Consider the following 20,407-nt stretch of genomic DNA (forward strand, 5'->3'; position numbering starts at 1 on the left):
GCTTAAGAAACAAAACCAGAAGCTCCTCCGGCAGCATCCTGGCATGCTTAGCCTAGGAAGAAGCAGGTCACGCTTCTCCATGGATACCTGGACTGGGATGTTCAAGAGGAACATCACAGCGGGTGGGCAGTCATCCAAACTCACTGGTTTTAGGCATTTGAGAAGCCAGGACTCCCCCTGCCATGAGCTCCCAGAAATTATCCTGACTCTTCCTACAGCACAGAGTTCACTGTAGCATCAGAGGCTCTTCCTGCAAGATCCTCGGTAACAAATGGCCCAGCAGCATGCCAGATGGCTAATAAATCCAGACTTCGCACACCACCCGCTCCTGGGAGCGCTGAACGCTTCCCGTGCCTACAAACAGGCATTATAGATCAAGCTCAACTGGAGACGATGGCTGATGGCTAAATCCATTGTGTAGAACAATTGCTTCATTAACAGGCTGAGCTGGGTACACGGTCAGGCCTGCCAGAAGATAAGACAGGGCTATTTTGCAATAATTTGTCTACGTCTGCATGAAACATCAGGGTTACAGCAGTGCCTCTGGAGCCAAACCAAGACAAGGACCTCATCACGGGTCCTACACAAACTCACTCACCCCCAGCAGTCCCCCAGCCCTGTGCGAGGGGAAGGGGAGCAGCTCTGGTTTGCCCTTTTCAAGTGGTCCTTGGGAAGCACAAGAAGGTGAAGCCAATGTTTTGACTCTGCACGAGGTACTTCGATCAATCCCCAACTTCTTTCCCCAAAGAGCCACCTGGGAGACTCTCCTAAAGATGTTGCTCGTCTAGATGGCAAGAGGCAATCCACTGAGTCCATGCACAGGAGGAAAGAGACCTTCTCCTTCCCCAAAACACAGGAGGCTGCTCCCCTCCCCTGCCCCACAGCCCACCTCATCCTGGAGGAGCTGGTGTCTCACAGGTGAACGGCACAGCCTGCTTCGGAGGAATTAGTCGCAGGGCTTTGCATGTCAGCAAAGCTTCAGGACAGCATCTCTGCAGCTCTGAGCAACAGCCTATGCCAGAGAGAAAAGAGAAAAAAAAAAATATAGCCTTGAGCCATCACGCTGCAAAGATGCCATCCCCGGTGCTGGCAGCTTGAAGGACAAGCATGTAGTACCTCATTTTCTCTTGGCCCCATCGATTTTCTGCAGCTCTGCCTCCAGATCTACAGAGAGGCAGCTCGCTCAGCCTTGCAGCAACACTGGAGCGGGATGAGGATACCCGTATCACGCTGGGGGCAAATGAACCAAGCCAAAGAGCAGAGAGAGCAAAAGGCACTGCAGAACAGTCGGGTTAATACAGCCGCGAAAAGAGAACAGGAATTCCTGCTCCTTGGCCTGTTCCCGTGCCCTAGGACAGGGACTGCTTTGAGCAAAAGCTGGGGTGCCTGGGTCAGAGTCAGCTCCTCCATGAGCTCCTCGTACCCCCAGGTAGCAAGAACCCCCCCGAGCCAGCCCTGCCTGCCTAGCAGCCACATTCATGGGCTTTTCAAGTCTCAAATCCTAGGCTGGAAAGCAAACTACAGCAATTAACAGCATTTGCTGCTGTGAAGGGGAACACTTTGTAAATAAATTACACCTTGGAAATTAATAAGTGTTGCCTAATTGAGGTTTAGCATCTTAAATTCCTGAAAATTCTTACAACTCAACAGAAAAGGAGGGAGGAAAGACATTTGCTTGGCTGGAGAGCCCCAATCCAGACCTAGCAGCAGGCAGGACACCTGAGGAGACTCACCCCTGCCTGTTATCGAGTTGCCCTGCTCCAACACCAGGATATGTACACCCTGGGGTCAGATTAATTTCTCCTGCCAGCAGAGCAGCAGTGCTGCAAATGGCTTTTAAATATCAAGCTAGTGCTTGAGTACTTCTAAAGCAATGCACAACATGCATCAGGAATGAAAAAAAAAAAATAAAAAAAAATCAGCTAGTATTAGCCAAGCCTGGGCCTTAGCACATGAGCCAGAGGAAACTTTGGCATTCAGCATTTGCAGTGGATGAAGCTCGATGTTCCTCTCCTCCTCCTGATGTCCGCCAGCTCTTTGGCATGCCCCACCGCTGGTGAGAAGCGGGTATGGTCATGCTTTGGTCACCTGGCAGCTCTCAGAGCCTCTGGTGTACAGCGTGGGGTAATCATTTTGTGGCCAAACTCCCGTGGCATCACAGATTCCCAGCAGACGATTCCCGTGCCACCGCGCTAGCAGCTTCCTCCTGGCTGCAGGCTCTCTCATGCCAAGTCTGTGCTCCATCCAGCCTCCGAGAAATCTGTCCCCGCAGAGGGAGCAATGTGTTGTCCAGATCTTTTCCTGGCCTAGAGCAAGCATGGACTTGTGCCCGATGAGAAGCAAGTCTGAACGCATACTTCTGTGTGGTACTGATATTTTGATCTCCTTCAGATTACTCCCATCCACCTCCCAGACACCCCAGGGGTCCCAAGGGACTCCATCTCCCAGCCTCTTAATGGGAGACCAGGAGATGGGCAACTGGGATGAGAGCGTTTTCCACACTTCCAGCTTGCTGGGGCTTTTGTCCCAGTCCTCACCTCGCATTCCTCGGTGCAGACTGATGGACACACTTCCCAGCTTGCTGGCAGTGGCACACAGAATTATTATGTTCATTGCTGTGGAGTCAGTGTCCCCCTCCCTGCTCCACACATGGGTAATCTTGAAGGTTAAAGCAATAATCCCCTCTTCCTCTACCCACATCATTAACACATCCAGGTGAGCAGGCAAACACAGCCCCCTGACACAGAGCACTGGTTTTTCTCTCCACTAACTCCTGCGGGGCTGGTGTGTAGAAACCTTTAATGAATTTGACATAACTCCTAGCGCAGAGCAGCTCTACTATTTGATGCAAAGTTTAATTTGATTTCTCACTTGAATAGCTGAGACATCCTTGATACGCTTCCTTCAGCTCCTTCCAGATAAATCTGCTGCATACAATTAGCACCAGGAGTCACCTGCATTTCACCCTCCCCTTTGCTCCACTCTAAGCTCCACCTGCACCTCCCAGGGCTACAAAATAACCCCAGCTCTGGTCTTTGGAAAGGGCTTCCCATGTCATTCACCCTCCTTCAGCAGGGGGAAAGCTGAGCCTAAACAGCAGCAGCAATCGACCCGAGATGATTAAGCAGGCAGAAGCCAAGGCAGGAGCTGCAGCCAACTCTCCCAGCTCAGGTCACCGACAGCAATCTCTGCAAGAGAGCAATCACAGGCAGCAGCAATCCTTTCTACCCCAAGCTGCTGTGCTCCTCCAGAGCAGCAGTTGCATTTCAGCAACAAGGCTTGCATCAGTTATACAGCACTTAAACAACAGCAGAGTACCATGCTTTGAAAACAGGGAGCAATCATTGTGATTGCTATGAAAATATGGGAAGCACAGATGGGAACGTGGTGGTGGTTGGGTTTTTCTGGTTTTGGGTTTTTTTGGTTTTTTTTTTTTTTTTTAAAGTCTTCAGGTTTTTCTGGCATCTGTTGACAGGACATACTGCAACTTCAGCCTACAATCCACAAAGCCTGGGGACCACAGACCTGCTGAACCAGGTTCACTGCTGGGGCAGGAGGAAGACGCACAGCTTTCCAAAGCCCCGTAGACCAATGTTCTCCTACACCACAGCTAGGCACAGGTAAAAGTCTCGCCTGAGACTCGAGAGCCCCCATGGGCTCTGTCTGGTTTCTGTCTCATTCAAAACCCACCGGCGAGCCAGCACAAGCAACATCAGCTTGACTGAATCTATTCCCTTCCCAAAGCTCTGAAGCACAACAGTTGATTGAAAAATCTTAAAGCAAGCCACTTGGGAGCGAAAGATGGATTTGCAGGCATTGAAGCCCCAGACCAGGGAGAAAACAGACACCTTTGATTGAGAAATCAATGCTTGGGTTTTACAGCATTTCACACTAAGCAGCAGCAGAGAAGAGCCCTGCATGCACCTCATTCCTCCAGAACAGTGGAGGAGAAACCAGCAAAAACCAGAGAAGTGAGACACTGATGCTTCCCATAGTCTTACCAGAGCCAGAACAGGCTTTGGAGACCTTTAGTCTGTGGGGCATAACATGTTTTCAAAAGACATCCCTCAGATGATAAACTGATAAGAAAAGGGCCCATTCCATACCTCTTCACCTCGCCGTTCTCCTGCTTCTGCCCTGGGGACAGCTCAGGCACAACAAGTGATCTCTGGGCCAGTTATAGCCAGGTTGGGGAGCTCCTGAGCACAGCACCAAGGGGTACCACGCCAAGGACCCCGACAGACGGACACGTCCCACTGCATCTGAAGAGGGTGGGAGGGATGCACATCACGCAACAAAGATTGTAACCCGCTGGATTTTGGATACATGGGGGCCAGTGTATTTGGAGGTTTATTCCCAGCGCACAGGCTGTCTCCTGTGTGTCTCCTCACCCCCTGCTAGCTGAGACCCTCAGGATGCTCGGCCATCTCTGCCAGCCCACCTCCCAAGGTGATCCCTACCCAATGCAGCACACAGGCTGCCAAGCAGCCCTGGGTGCAAAAAGGTTGGCCTAGAAAGGAAAAAAAAAAAAAAAAAAGGGGGGGGGGGGAATAAATCCAGAGACCGGGATTGATGAAGATGCTGGGGAGAAGGAGCAAGTCATGAAGGGAAGAGGAGGAACAAGCCCTGCACCCGGCAGGGGTGTTACAAGCAAGAGAGACATGCTAACAAATTAAAACAGACCACGAGAATCCCTGATATTTTTTAAAGCCCTTTCTTTCTCTCAGCTTTCTTCTTCTCCTTTGTATGTTGAAAATTCATCTTCAAAAGCAATCGCAATGGCCCCAGAGGGAAAAATACCCCAGCACAAGGCAGACTTCCCTCTAGGCAATGTGAATCTGTATTACCCGAGCAAAAAGGCTTTCATCTCAAAATCATTCGTTTCCAGAGCACTTGACCCAAAAGGAAGTCTCCTCTATTTCTATAAAAGTCACTTTCTCCACCAAAGTCCCCTGGCCTCAGAAGGGAGCTGTTAGGCAGTTTTCTGTGTTCACCATCGCCCGCTCAGAGCCCTTCTCCTGCCTGCAGCAGCGGGCAATGCCTGCACCGCGCTCCTCAGCAGCCCCACCGCTGCCCCAAAGGAGGGCACGGGGCACTCATGGGGCAAAGACCGGCCCTGCTCTTGCAGCACCAGGGTAGCAGCAGACCCCGGAGCCGGGAATTCGGGGACCCCCCTGCTTTTCAGAAAGCTCCTCTGCCTCTGCCAGGCTCCACAAGCCCCTTCTGCCTGAAGACGGTGGCAAAGGGGGACCTTTCTCCGACCGTTCCTGTGCTTCAGCAAGAGGCAATGCAGCAGACGCGGTCGTTGGTACCCGACTTGTTTCTCATCAGATGCTCCAAGCCAAAAGTGAGGTCCCTTTCCCAGAAGGAAGCCACAGACAAGGCTGTATCTGCAGCACTTGGGTGGTTTTGGACAGCTCGGCGGTGCCACCAGACATGCCAGATAGAAACCAGCTCGTGCAAGCGGCGTAGCCGGGGCTTGGGGATACTGCTTCTGCCCAGGGAGCTGTCGTGGCTCCACGAGAAGCCAGCTGTGATCTGCGCCTCCAGGAGCCCACAGACCACAGGGACGTCCCCGTGAGGCACTCACGCCTGAAATGGAGGGGAAAAGTGGTACTAGCAATTCAGCAGGAGAAAAGCTGTTTGTCAGAGACAGCATGCAGCCAGGCAGCCGTCCTGGGTGAGATGAGAGCTCCTGGCTCCCACAGCCGTCTGAGCTGCAGGGAAGATACTACCACCAACCAGGATCCATGAACCAGAGCTCCCAGCCCAGCTTGGTCCTGCTCAGGCACCACCGGCCACTGGTCTGTGGGTGACAGGACGGGGGGGCACAATGTGCTGGGAGGGCGCACGCCTGGTCTATCCTAAAGGGAACCAAATAGCAGACGATCTTGCTCACGTGGGACACAGCTCGGTAAAGCAACCTCATGCTCAGTAAAGTTGTAGTCCATCAAAAGTCACTGTTTCAATGCCGAGTTTTGCAATACCTGATGTGCAGCTTCATGGCCCAGCCTCAGGTCAGGGAAAGGACAACAGGGCACTTGGCTCACAAAATTATAGCAAATCTCTGCCCCTCCAAGCTGGGCAGAAGAACTTGAAGCCCAGTCCCCAAAGTGCTGAAAAAGCCCAGGGACTCCCAAGGCTGGCTGCATGAGAGCTCTGTTAATTCTGTGGGTTTTAAGCAACCTTCGGGGTTGTTTCGAGCGCCTGTCGTTGAGAACCCTGCAAGCGGCTCCTGAGCATAAGCTCTGCTCTCCTAAATACATACACATACAGTGGGTCTGGCTTACTCGCTGGGCTTGGCCGTCCCAGAGGGAGCAGATTTATCAGGCAGGACTGGCAATAAAGATAATGGCGTTGGTGATGATTACTTAAGCTGAATTGCTTACTGTGCACTGGGAGGTCACATCCAATGCAAGATACCTACAAAGTTTTATAGAATAAATACAACCTGCTTCGATTTATACAAACCATCGCTGCAGAAACATTAAAAACCAACAGTACGGCACTAACAGTGACGAACAGGAGGAGCCAGGATATCTGAATCGCCTTTCCAGCGAGGATGCAGTCTACTGGAGGCTCCGTATATAGAGCATGGGAAGGCAGCACGCACACCCTTGCACGTCAGTGGTACATCACCCGGTGGATGTAGCAGCTTTAACATCACAAGGCGATACGGTCGCCTGCATAGGCTCAGCATCCCAGAGCAGGTTCAGAGCGAGTCATCGCCTCCAGCCCCATTTTACCTGGGAGGGCAGCGCACGGCCCCAGCTCGCAACAGTGTGCAGAGCAAACCGAACGCAGCTCTTTCTGCTGGCACGGCCAATGCAAAAACACAGCTCCCGCTTCCCTTCCTTCTGGGAAGCAGTACAAAGCAGGTACAGCTCTGCACCAGGCCATCAGGAAGAGATTCTCACCACATATGAATTAGCAGCACTTACAAACGAGCCTGTTCCCTTCCAGGCAGGAGCAGAGACCCTGCGCAGGACGAGGGAGTCACACCTGCCTCATTCTCTTCTTCTGAAAAGCAGGTACGACAGTGTTTTTTATCTATTCAAGGAGTACCATCCCCAATCCTTCGACAGCAGCACTAAGCAAGATGCTCAGAGGCGATTGCTAAATTTCCTTGGGTGGTTGCTAGCGGATTTCTGCATCCTTCAGCAGCATTTTCAGGGGGACTTTTTGTGGTTCAAAGGTCTCGCCCCAGCCCCCCTTTTCTGTACACCCCAAGGAAAAGGCAATGAAAATCTTTAAGGAAAAACAACTTCCAAAACTCCTGGAGATGAAAAGGTCCTATAGACTAATTCTTAGGAAAGCATGGGATGCAGGGAGAAGAAAGCTTAAGCGAGGCAAACTGTAGTGGAAAAATTGATCTATTAAAGCAGGGGATGCTATCAGGGAAGCGAGCAATTTCCTGCAAGCCAGCATAGCCAGATGCATTTCTGCTAAAGCAGATCGGTCTTGACTTCTCTGCAGCTTTCCCCTCTACCTGCCTGCCTGGCTCCCGGCAGCCCAGCTCGACAGCTCTAATGGTGCGATTCACTTTATTGACCTATTAGCTGCCACCTGCTTGAGACGCAGCCACAGCAGATTTACCATTGTGTAAGCAGCAGCAAACATAAAACCCTAAATAAATTTTTGGAGGCTGCGGAGCAGTATAATTAATCACGAGGTCTTTCACGAGGCGGCAGCAGCGGCAGGGAGGCAGCCAGGGGAACGCAGAAGGTATGGCTGCGGGAAGGGGGGGACATCAGGGTCCCCCCTTCTGCTGCCTGCCCTCACCCTGTCCTGCCAGAGATGATGCAGGAGCCAAAAGTTAAGAGGCAAGGCAGCAGCTGGAGTTGGAGTCGAGGTCAAACTCTGTTTCACTGCTCACCCATTTCTTGAGCCTGAACAAGCGACTGTCTCCCCAGCGTGCTTCGTTTGGGTACATCCTTGATCAGCAAATAAGTAGCACTCACTGCCAGCGTTTGCAGAGGTATAAAGTTAAGACTGCTCCAAGCCCACTCCCTGCCATGCTGAACTTGCATCTTCCCTTTCCCACGTTATCTCTGAATCTGGCCCAGACCCGCTAACGCAGAGGGAGGGCAGAAAAGAGAAGTCAAAGGAAGAAACAGAAGGAAAAGCTTTAAACAGCCTGAACTGTTTCTCTCCAGCTCCTCACTTGGCAAATGCACAGACCTCGGTTCTCCCTCCCTGTTATATCTCACAGCCATCTCTCCTCTTGCGCTCCCTGCGAATTTGGGATGCCGGGTCCTGCCGCCCACCCAGCGGCTGAACTGCTGCGTGAAGGCACACAAAGTCTGGTGACCGCTTGGGAAAAAAAAAAATAGGAGGCCTCAAATTTTACTGAGTTTAGGACACCGCACATCTCTGCGTCGGCGTGCCTTGCTGCTTGACAGCCATGCTCTCTCCCTTGACAGCCCACCCCTAAGTTCATCAGCAGAAGCAAATGGAATAGCTTGGCCCTGGGAGAAACCTTGTACCGTCATCACTTCAGAAAGTCATCAGGGACTCTTGGGGACACTTGGGCTCACTCACCAGGATGCCAGAAGTGGTAAGTTGGGAGCCGTCAAGACTTCTCCAGAAGGAGCCGACAGATGCCTTGGCTGAGCCCTCTGCTCCTCCCGTCTTGCATCCTCCCTAACCCAAGGGCAGCGGTCAGCAGGAAGGTGTCGTCCCACTCCAGAGGAGCACTGCCCTCATCTACAGAGACAAGAAAAGAGTTTTTATTTCCTGCCATTGAACAGGAGCCAAACGAGACTAAAGCACATGTCCTAAAGGCTATGGTAGAGTTGAAGTGTCAGTGTTCACCCCGAGCCCCGAGATCAGCCCACCCAAGACATGCCTCTTCTTCCTCCCTTACTTCAGCCCCACTCCCCGCTCTCTCCTGATGGCTGGCATCCCTCCTGCTCTGACCAGCTGCTGTCTCTGAGCCACACTGAAGCACTTCTGAGCAGAAGCCCTCTTTAGAAAGGGGACCCCCCCCCCAACATATATATTCCAGCCTTTGAGCCATGCTTTTAATATTTCATCTTTCTTTTTCCGCCAGAAGAAAGTAAATTCCTTATGCCAGCTGGGCTGCAATTGCACCACCACATCTCTCTGCCTCAGACAGCCCTGGCTGCCAGCCCCTCCAGGCAGATGGCAAATGCAAGGCTCATATCCCCTCCACACAACCATTCCTGCTCCTGCGTCCCTCGGCAGCGGTCAGGCGGAGGGGTGGCCACGCAGCTGGCAGCAGAGCAGGGATAAGGCACCGAGGGGCTGGGGAGGGCTGGGCAGGCTGCCTAGGAACCACAAAATTCAAGACAGATCCAAGTATTGCAGAGGAGCCCTGCACTGAGCTCCACGGGGCTACCCAGACGCCTCAATGGACCCACTCGTGTGGAAGAACTTGTTTGGGAGAGGTGACAGGTCAGCAGTCACCAGGTCACGTTGAGTGACATCTGTCAATCACTACCATCAAGCTCTGTCTTAAAGCCATCCCACCCCCACAGAAGCTATCCATCAAGCATCATCTGTGTCAAGGCAGTTTTTATTTTAAATTTAATGTCTGTAAAGTATTTTGGCTTTAAATTATTCTGCAGACTCAGTTCAGCAGCGCTTCCCCGTCTAGACAGAACAATCTTGTTGTCAGTGAAACAGATTCACCCTGACATCCCCGTGGCGTGCGGTGATGCGGTTGCTATTTTGTAGAAAGGAAGAGAGCTAAAAAGCTCTTTCTCTTACGGTTTTGAAACGTGATTCCCGTCCGTTCAACTTCAAACAAACACCTCAATAAATAATCCTGTCATCTTTGATTTGATCTCTCTCTCTATTAGGAAGCGGGATGGATGGAGAAAGGGGGAATGGCTCAGCGTCTGTGGGATCCGGCATCTCCCAGCGCTGCTTGCAGCATGCCTACCCTCCTGGAAGAGAGGGATTCCCTCCTCTCCTGCTCCAGCTTTTAAATTCACCTGCTTCGGCTCTCTCCTCCAGGCTCCAGAGGACTGGAGTTCGGAGATCTCGTGGTACCCCTCTGTGACACCGAGGTCCCTGCTCCCAAAACCAGACCTGCCTGATCCTCCACAGCTGCAGGACAAGGCTCAGATGACTGGCAGGGAGATGCAGGAGAGGCATCAGCAGCCTGAAAGAGACATTAAAGCAAGTCAAAATACATTTTGCATATCAGCTTCGCCCCCAGGTCTCTGCCAGCATGAAAGACTACAAATGCTTCCTTTGTAATTAAAAAAAGCACTTCTCTCCCTTGTGACTAACCTGCACCAAGGCAAAGGTAAATCAGAGCGAGCATTGGGCAGCATCTCGTGTCTAGTGAGCCCCGCTGTAGCCTGCAGTACTTGGAGAGGGAAGGCAGCCTGATCAAACCAAAAATAATATCGTTCCCTTTTTGCTCTGCCAGTGACAGATCCTTGATGTCTGCAGTCAGAAGTAACAAACACCAGTTGGGGATCTTTTCATCTCCTCTCCTGATAACACGGCCGCCTGCCTGTCCAACCCGCGGCACGGCAGCAGGGAGGCGATATCTGCCTCGTGCGAGGCATCCCCCACCTGGGCATCACCCAGGGGAAACGCACAGCCCCCAAAACTAAGCCCATGAAAAGCTGGTTAGACATACACAATCACGCAGGAACGGCGGAGTCCTCCATCGCAGCAGGTTGAAGATCAAGAGCTCAGCCCCAAGGACGGCTCTTGAGGGTGCCCGCAGTGAGGTGGGGATGAAGAAGAGTCTGAATGTGCCAACAGGCACATCTACAGGGTGGCAAGGGGCCATGTTACACAGCTGATTTTATTCCTCAAGTGCCTACAGACTTCCAGGAGCTGCCCAGTTCAAAGCAGACTGTATCAGCACACCTGCATTAACATTTAATCCCAGTGCCAGAGCATCACACAATAAATCTGCCCTAAATGTTCTATACAGAGACACTTACCTCTAAATATTCAAGCAGAAAAATGCCGCTATACATTTAAATAGCAAAAAATGAAATCAGGAAGCAAGAAGGACTTGCTCTTTGCACAGGCACTGCCATCCGGCACTGTAACACAAGAGAGCTGCCTCAGGCCACCGAACACTGCTTTCGTACCCTCCACGAGATTTATAACCTTGTTCTGACCTTCACGGTGATATTAACCCACTCAACAAAAATGATCAGAAATCCACCCATCCCAGCAGCAAACCGGCTCTGCCCAGTAGGAAAATCCTGCCTGCATGCCTGCTTCTGCCAGTGCAAGCCTGGGTGCGCGAGAGCCACCAAAGCTGCTCCTCTAGAGCGGCCACCAGCACGTCCACCACCGCGCAGCCGGGAACTGCAGCGCAGCAGATGACCCAGGGATCCAGAGGGGCAAAGTGGTGGAAGATTTCATCATCCGAGAGATGGGCCATGCAGAATCAGACCAAAGGACTGACGGTACCAAGGAAAACAGCACCAGGAAAGCGTAGGAAATAGCATATGGATAGCGGCCCTTCCCCAGGTGCATTGAGATCATCTTCTACAAGATTCTCCCCAGCCATATAACCTGATGCCCATAGCTGGCTGGAGAGAATCCTGCAGTGGCAAGTTCCACCTTGTGTCTCCTCCTTTACCTGCTAGTATTATTTTACCTGCTCATTAATTCAGCAAGAAGGTTTTGCCCTAGGTCTGGGGGACCAGCCGTTGCTCTTTTGATCAAACCTGTTATCTTGAGCATCTGCTCCCTGTTGATGGGGATCTGAGCCAGCTTTCTGGGAAGGCACCTTCTTCTCTCCTCACCCCCTCCACCCACGCGTGCACCAGCCCTGTTGATGCCCAGATGCGTAAAAAACGGAGTTACAGCACCAGCTGTCCTCCTGAGATGGAGAGTGTTAATGCAGGGGCTGAACTGGGGGCGGGGGAGCGAAGCGCTGAAAAATGATGCATGCAATGCCTCATTATCGCATCCTTAATAGCCCTGAAATTGCTGTGAGGGCCTCTGTCATTTCTCCTCCCCCGTGTCACAAGGAGCCCTTCCCGTCTGTCTCGGCAGCAGGGCCTGGTTTCCTCAGCAGAGCTGCTGCCCATCCAAGCAGACAGGGCACCTCGACGCTTGCAGCCAGCATCTCTGCGTCAGGCTTTCCTCCAAGGAACCGCAGAAGAACAGCCACACCGGCTCTGCTCAGCACATCTGCTCTAAATAGACTCCAGGAGGGGCCACTGCCCTCAGGCATCCAAATTTTACTCCTATGCCCTGCTACTGCCCTCCTCAGCGAGAGGCAGACCGTGCCTCAGTTTCCCTGCCTTTATGAAAGAGTTGTAACATCTCCCACCCATCCCTGTAAAGATCTTTTGCTTTTCATTTTTGTTGTGCACTCAGAGCTTCACCTGTACGTTTTGGGGAATTTTCAGCCAGTTCAGAAGTGCTAATGGCACTTCCAAGGTCGCCCAACATCTGGGCTACAGCTCTGCTCAGGCGTATTTTCAAGCACAAGTCAACACATCATCCTGGATGTCCTTATGCTCTCTCCAGTGGGAGAGGGGTGTGGACACCGACCACCTTGCTCTGGCCAGGTCTCCTCCAAAAACGCACCAAACAGCTCAGTTCTCCATCAACAGAGGGATGCTCTAGATACAGGTTTGATCAAAGGAGCAATTGCTGGTTCCCCAGACCTGAGGCAAAAATCTTCTCGCTGAATTAATGAGCTGGTAAAATAATACCGTCAGGTAAAGGAGGTGGCACAAGGCAATAGCAGGTCCTAGGTCAGCGTGGAGGCATTTACTACTACTGCTACAGAGCTGGTGGTTGCACCTTTAAGCATTGCATCCCAGTTCCACTTTTCATGACACCTGTGCTGAAGGTATTTGATGATTCCCAAGAAACGCCAAGCCAAGAAGCTTTTAAGAACTACTGAACTGCCTTTTTAAGAGGCAAGGGACATGTGCACCTAATCCAGTCTTAAAACTAATGATTTAATTTACCTTAGGAGAAGCAAGCCAGCATAAATTAATATCTCCCAGTAGTGTAACATAAGCATGTTTTATCTGGAGATTATGTTGATTAAATCATCAAGTGCCATAATCTTCCCTTCCTACCTCAATAAGATGGGGAAAGAAAAAAAAAGCCTAAAAATATAGATATAGCCTTCTAAGCCACAGGAGGGAACTACACATTCATCTCCAAGCACTCTCCTCACTCGCTCGAGCATGCACACAAGACTCCCCACCCTGGAAGAAGCTGTTCCAGCTGGTGTGGTACTAAGAGGTAAAATGAAGCTACGTGTTCAGAATTGAAGAGATGCCACGAGACGGAGGCTGGAGGAGCTTAGAGGCACTATAGGAGTTGTTACACTTAGGGGCTTTCACTCTGCAAATGTAACTGAAGAAATTAGATCTGACTTCTCAAGGCTATATTTCTGCTTTCAGGATATAAGATACAAGGCCATTAGTCACACAAGCTGGAAATTCGAGTGGCTTAGATCCACCATGCACGGAGACAATGCCTTGGCAGAAGGGGAAAACACAGAAGCCCATTTAAAAGGTCTTCCTCCCACCTCCCTAATCTCATTTCTGCTTCTTCCTACCTCTTTTGCTCTACACTGAAACGAAGGACTAAGCCACCCACCTTGATGAATCAACAAGACCTACCTTGACTTTTTCCAACAGAGTTATCACCTGCTGAGGGTGGTTTTTCAGACAAAGCCTATTCCTGTGGGACTCGCTGCAAACACTTTTCTACAGCTTTCTGCCAGGTAATCACGCATAGGCACTTCACATTTAATGGCTTTGTCTGCTGGCTGTTTGGATTGCACGTGGAGTGCTCTAGAGCCCTTGGGCAGGGCACTTCAGAAGCACAACACCTTTTATTTAAAGCCAATTCAAAACCACAGTGGTGAGTTTGAAAGCTTCCCTGGAGAATGACAAAGGATCTTGTTAAGCTTGTGGCAGAAGAGAAGGGGTCCAAGGCCAAAAAAAATCCCTACAATACAAAGCTCCCCCTGAAAAAGCAAACTGTAAACACTGTTTGTACCAACCCCTGACACCAACAACAGGTCTCCAGCAAGCATCTGTATTTACAAGGGCAAACCTCAACGCGAACAACATTGACTCACCCTCTTAGCCCGTTGTTACACAATTCGGCATTAGTGTTTATGAAATGAGTGGATTTTGCAAAGGAAGGGCAATTAACAGATGTAGTTTTATTTGCTTATTGGAAAGTTGGGACAAGCAACAAGCTTCTGCCAGCAGTGCTGAGCACAGGCTGCGGCAACCGCAGTCCCCTGCCTCAATTTCCTCATAATTGGAATAATTACTCTGCTGTTGTAAAAGCTTGGAAGCCTTCAGAAGAGAAACAGCATTATCTGGAAAATTATTTTAATACCAAAATGAAGTTATCAAGAGGAACGCCATGTCCAGTGTCTCATGCAGAAAACACATCTGCATTCAAATACCCTGTCCCTGCAAGGGAAGAAAAAAAAAAAAAAAAATGGTGTAAAGGAACCACAGTTTCAGGTTCTGCAAGGAGGCATTTTCTCAGCAAGAGTTTCTTTCAGAGAGGAGAGACAGTGTGCTGACTTGCAGCCTTACAAATCTGGAAGCTGCAAGAAGCCTCCTGACTTTCTTCCTTATTCATTTCTGTGGTCCTGTAAACCTGCATGAATTCTGAGCAGCGGATGGTGTGTTTCTTTCCTTGAACACCTTTGAAATTAAAACTCAGACCCACGCCCCTTTCTCATCTAGAAGCAAACCACCTAGTCTTACCATATAAAAGCGACTCCCCTAAAATGATTCAGGTTAAGGAATGTAATTTCGGAACAATTCTTCACATCCTTCTGATGTCATTTTACAGTAGAAATAACCTATTCTGACCCTCTCCCTCTGCAAGTGTCTCTGCCTTCCCAGCTGCCAACAGCGTCTCCCTTCTGGGCTTTCTACCTCTTCAGGTCAATTAACTGGGTCCCCAAAAGGCTGAGGACTTCATTTCTTCTAAATGAAACATCCTCAAACACACGAATGCCACTTGTCTTCTTCAGGACCCTGGTTCCAGACAAGACTGACATTTTGACAGCACCTTCACACTCATTTTCCCCAAGCAAAAGCACCATTACACAAAGTTTAATTTTTAGGATGGCTAGAAAATCTCTCCCTCTAAGTAAACATTAGACAAACATCTATATGCTGCATGGAATTGCACGTCAAACCACTCAATAAAAGCAACTTATCTGCCAGGAACAAGCCTGACAAATCCTTGGTACAGATGCCTTTTCTCCCCCCCACTTTAAATTGTACACGGAGTCCTCAAAGTCTAGAGGAAGGGAGGGGTTTCCACTCATCGATCAGCCTCAGCCAGCCAGCACGGTGGCTATTTGTGCTTCACCCTCCCTGCTGAGACAGCTGCCTTTGGAAAGGAGGATTTTGAGAACAGATACAGAGAAAAGCATTACAAGAAAGACACAGAGGTTGCTTTACCTCTACCCTCAGCCCCAGAGCTTGAGGTGCACCGGGAGAGCGAGCGCTGCCTGCAAACACCACCTTTGCCGTGTTTCCTTCTCTCAAAATAGCAGACAGCCCTGCAGGCAGCGCAGACCCAGAGAGGATGCTCAGCTCCTCGGTGACACCGGCCATTGGATTCACATCATTCGGCTGGTGCTCATTCACAGCAGTTCATTCTTTCCTAGGGAGAAAATTCAGTTGAGGGACTTGCTCCTTACTTCAGTGATCCCAACAGACGAGACCTACAACTTTTTTTTTTTTTTTTTTTTAATACATTCCCCCTCTCCCCAAGCTGGAAGCAGAAAGCCTTCACAGCAGATCAAAGCCCACAGATGTCAGTCAGCTTTTCTTCCTTGCTTTTGCAAGCCTTTAGCTCCATGATGCCCTGGGAAAGCCAAAGGTTGTAGGCAGAAAGCCCATGATCCCCAGCAAGATGAACTTAATTGCCTCTAGCTAGTGAGTTCCAGCTTGGAGGGAGAGATCCTCCTTTCCAGGGAGCTCAGGTCCTCTGAGCTGTCTCACACAAAACCCTTCTGGTAGAATCTTCACAGGCACCGTCATTCCATACTCAACATCCTGCACGAGCAAATGATTAATTATCCCCAGCAACTTGCCATCTGTCAGCTGATCACTGACAGATCTGATTAACAGACCATCCCCATGTTCTCCACCTACTGCAAAGGAAAACACGCTCTCTTCCAATAGTTTATGCTAACACATTTTTACTTGAGATTTGCAACCAGCTTCTCACAGTCAACTACCAAATGTAGCTGATTAGCAGTAACTCATTATCCAGAATTCATCTGGTCACCCGTCCTGGACTAAGCCTCAGCCTGTCCAGCTGGATGGAGAAGAGACAAGAGGGTAATGCTGAAGAAGAGATTATGTGCGGAGAGGTATAGATGAAGTTCTGACATAGCTGAAGCCCTAGAGCAAAACCTTGAGGAAGATTAAGTTGCCCTAAAGCCCAGAGTATAAGCTAAGCTAAGGAAGGAGAAGGGCATTTCTATCTGAATAACAGACACAGTGCTCAGTCTTTGGCAGATCGCTGCACCCCTATTCCTCAGCCTCCCCAGCTGAGTAATCAAGTATGTTCTTACTTACTTCTCTCTGTAGAAACCTTCGAGATTTGCATATCAAAAACACTATAGGGGTAAAATCACTGCCAAGACAGGCAGCAGCAGGCACTGGATGCCCTTCACAGCACTGACCATGTGGGAAAGCAGGATGCTCTTGCACTGACGTTGGCTTCTCCCACCCGCTCTGCTCAGCAGCAGTCAAGATTGCCACAGCAACAGGGGACAACAGGAGAAGGAGGAGAAAAATACTTCTCTAGAACATATTTGGTTGCTTTTTAGTGGATTGACATAAGAGAGTTCATTTATAAATACATCAGGAGCACGTTGGTGTGAAATTGGAAATGCGAGCGGATGGCAGCAGGGTGAGCAAAGTACATGGGGTGAGGAGAACGAAACACGCAGGTTCACCTGAGCGAGGTGCAGATTGAGAGCCCTGCAGGAGAACGCAGGATCTCAGCGCTAATCAACTCCATCGAGCGAGCAAAGGAAACCCTTTTCCCTAATGCAAACAGCTTCGTGGATACTTGCCTCCACGCTGTCACGGGCCCGAGGAGCCTTCTGCCTCCAAAACGCCCACCGTCACGTGCAGGCACCACGCGGCCGAGCCGCAGCCTTCAGCTTTCCCCTCGGGAAGGGAAAGACCACCGTGCCGGTGCTCACAGCAGGCTGCTCCGCTTCCAGCACCGCCACCGCTCCGTCAGCCCAGCCACGTAACAAGACAGTAAACAGGGACAATAAGGTCGTGCAGGAGACAGAGGTCTTCCCCAAAACAATTTAAGAGGCTCATTAAACCAGTTAATAGCGCAGGAGCGGCACTGACACCATGCTGTAGCGTTTCGTTTCCTTTGTAATAACATCCCAGAAGACTCGGGCATTTAGCTCGAGCACTAAGTGGCACCTCAAGAGCCTTGTCAGGAGCTAGAGAGGGCAGCTCGTCCTGAAAAAACACAGAAGGTAACAAGCCCCTTCTTGGAAGAAAAGCAAGGCTTTCCGCATGCTCTGATGATGACGGCTGGGTTGAGCACCCAGCGAGCAAGCAGGCAGGCACAAATCACCCTCACCAAACTTCACAGCACCCCATGACAGGAGGGGCATCGGCAGGCATTCAAGAGACAAACCTGCTCACTAAAAAACTACTCAGGGGAAGTGGGGTGAGTTAAGCAAGCACTTTCAGATAAACAATAACTGCGTTTTTGTGATTCTGTTGGAGAATACTGTAGCAAGGCACAAGCAACAGACAGGGTCATAGGACCATGAGACCTCCTTGGTCAGAGGGATCACATCCTGCAATCCCCAGTGATAAACCAAGTACACAGAACCCGCCTGGCCACACACCACGTTCTTCTTCATCTGAGACACCGCACTAGTTCGACAAGGTATTTATCAACAAAAAGATGGAGAAGCAGTGAAAATGCTCACTATAATAAATTAACAGGAAAAAAAAAAGTAGCAACGCCTCAAAATTTAATATGCAACAACAACTTTGAAACAGGGTGCTGTAAAAAGGCACAATCAGTTGGCTGAAAGAGCGAGAAGACAACTGCCTCTTCTGGGCTTGTGCCTCTGCGCAGTTGACTGGCTGTATCCATTAATTAGATCCCTGTTACACAGGTGGGAAATGCACCCATCAGAAGCACCTTACCGCTCTGTCATTCAGCCCAGGAATATGACAGATACAACAAAGAGCTCAGGCGTAATCGAGATGGAATACCTGTCAGGCACCCTGATGGAAAGGGAAAAACCCTCAAAAAAAAAAAAAAAAGCTCAGAGGTTTTGCAGATTAATACCTTTAGTTACATCAAACAGTAAACAGGAACTGGCATGCCTTGTGAAGGCTACAGCCAGTATTTAAGGTTGTTCGCATCCACTACAAAGTAATTCTGTTGATATGTTCCCCAAGGTCTTTTGTATTCGGGTAGCAGAGGGCAGGCATGTGCAGTAGACACTGCGACAAGGCAGTCCAGAACACGTGCTGCTGAATCCTTCACGCTCCCTTCGGCCCTCAAAGTACTTCAGACCAACTTAAACCCTTAGACTTCTTCGAGAAAGTCAGCCTTGGAACAGAGAGGTGCCAAACCTTGGCTAAATGCTCTAGAAACTCCTCCCTACACTAATCCCAGCCATTCCCTCCAAGAACAGCTCACCCATCGGTCTTCCCACAAGCCGGACCTCCCTGGCCCAGACACACCACAGCAGTGGTCCAGGGAAGAAAGCACCAACACTGCAGCTCTGCATCCCACAATTTCTGCCAAATACTCATCTTCACAGCGGCTGGGAAGGACAAGCAAACACCTATATCTTGTCATATGGATGAAATCCTCAGCAAGCAAAGCCTCGCTGCGGCAGAGCCACTCATTGGATTGCCGGCCAATTGTCCCTTCCTTGGGATGATGTTTTTCCATCTTCAGGCACAGACCAGAGGACAGACACTTTATTTCTGTGTTTTGCCCAGACTTTCAAAGCTCTCCTCAAAATAGTTATTTCAATGAAAGAGGAAACAAATCAATAGTGTTGAATTCTATTAGGGGTGAACAAGACCGATAGCCTCAGCCAGGGCTGGCAACTGTCCTGCCAGCTTCGCCACATTATTTCTCTTTCCTGAACCGCAGAACTTCATATTTGGTACAAAATGAGACCTAACCAATACTTCAGTGCTGAAATACTATTACAGAGCATGCATCCCTGGGTCCCAAGTTACGTGTGAAACTCTTCTGCCATGTCTTATGGTCTTCAGACAGTCTTAAACCAAGGGTTTTAGTAATTCCCAATTTCAATGGATGAGATTTTTTTAATACCACAGAAATCCTTATTAGAATATTTGCCTTGCGTGTTTATATTAATTTTGTGCAACTGTGTTACGTGATTTAGTATCATTAGTATTCAGAGTTTTCCCCATTACCTGATGCCTCATGATGTATGAGGTTTGGAACATTGCTTCCTAATCACATTAGAAAAAAAATATTCATGTGACTGTTACATACCGTTACTAAAACCTAGTTCATGGGCAAAAGGATATTTCTTCCCCCAAATGAATAATTCTTCAGTATGCTGACACGATCAGCAGCTACCTTCAACTATTTGTTTCAACGGAAATCAATTATTTTGTCAGACATCCACTACCTCCCTGAAAAAAACCAAACCAAACCAAAACAAACAAACCCACAAAAAACTCCACCTACCTTTTAATTTTATGAAGCAAGCAGACATGGAGTTATGTCCATGTGTCCTGAGCCAACCACTCTCCAAACCCATGCTCAGTCAGTGCAATCAATCTGTTCACTTTGACACCTTTCAGTCACCAATTCCAAACAGGATTTAACCCACCAAGCAGAAACCTTGATTTAAGACACCAATTTTAACGTTGATGTGCGTTTGTTTTATTTTCATTAAAGATCATTAGCTTTCATTAACTGGGATAGCCATTCAAATAGCAGAGATCTGCAGGCAATCATCACTGTCAAAAGAATCCTCACTCAAAAATAAGGAACATTAATAAAGTGAAATGAAAAGATTTGGGGCAGAAAATGTGGATACAAATTAGAACTAAATGAAAAATGACAAAGCTACCTTAGGCATATGGGACAACTGATAGATTTCAAATTTAAGATTGATTAAATAAATCAGTAGCTGTTTTTAGGGGCTTAGATCTCTTTGTTCCAAACCCCTAAAAATTACTGGCTTTGCTCAAAGCATTGCTATTTTAGAACCGAAGGATGAATAACTCTTCCTGTATTGCTGTTCAGTGTCTCATTTATGTGAAGGAAGTTTAGACACCCATCCTGCTTATATATACACCATTGAAAACATTTTACATTTATGTCTTTTGTCACCTAAATGTTATTTAAACTTTGGTCCCAGGGGACAAGGTTTCTGAGCCACTCTTGC

At 49.3% G+C, this 20,407-nt stretch overlaps 1 protein-coding gene across 4 annotated transcripts in view; it reads right to left on the reverse strand.

Moving 5' to 3' along the window:
• The window catches only part of SUDS3 (SDS3 homolog, SIN3A corepressor complex component), a 68,361-nt gene that overhangs the window by 20,738 nt on the left and 27,216 nt on the right, over window positions 1-20,407 (reverse strand). For all 4 annotated transcript variants that reach the window (XR_011326699.1, XR_011326698.1, XR_011326697.1 and 1 more), the window contains exons 13-14: window positions 9,960-10,129; window positions 8,542-8,706 (exon numbers count right to left, since the gene is read on the reverse strand). The gene's annotated coding sequence lies outside the window, so the exon portion shown is untranslated. The remainder of the gene's footprint in view (window positions 1-8,541; window positions 8,707-9,959; window positions 10,130-20,407) is intronic.

This window comes from Haliaeetus albicilla, chromosome 10 (genome assembly GCF_947461875.1).
Source record: "Haliaeetus albicilla chromosome 10, bHalAlb1.1, whole genome shotgun sequence".
Classification (NCBI taxonomy): Eukaryota; Metazoa; Chordata; class Aves; order Accipitriformes; family Accipitridae; genus Haliaeetus; species Haliaeetus albicilla.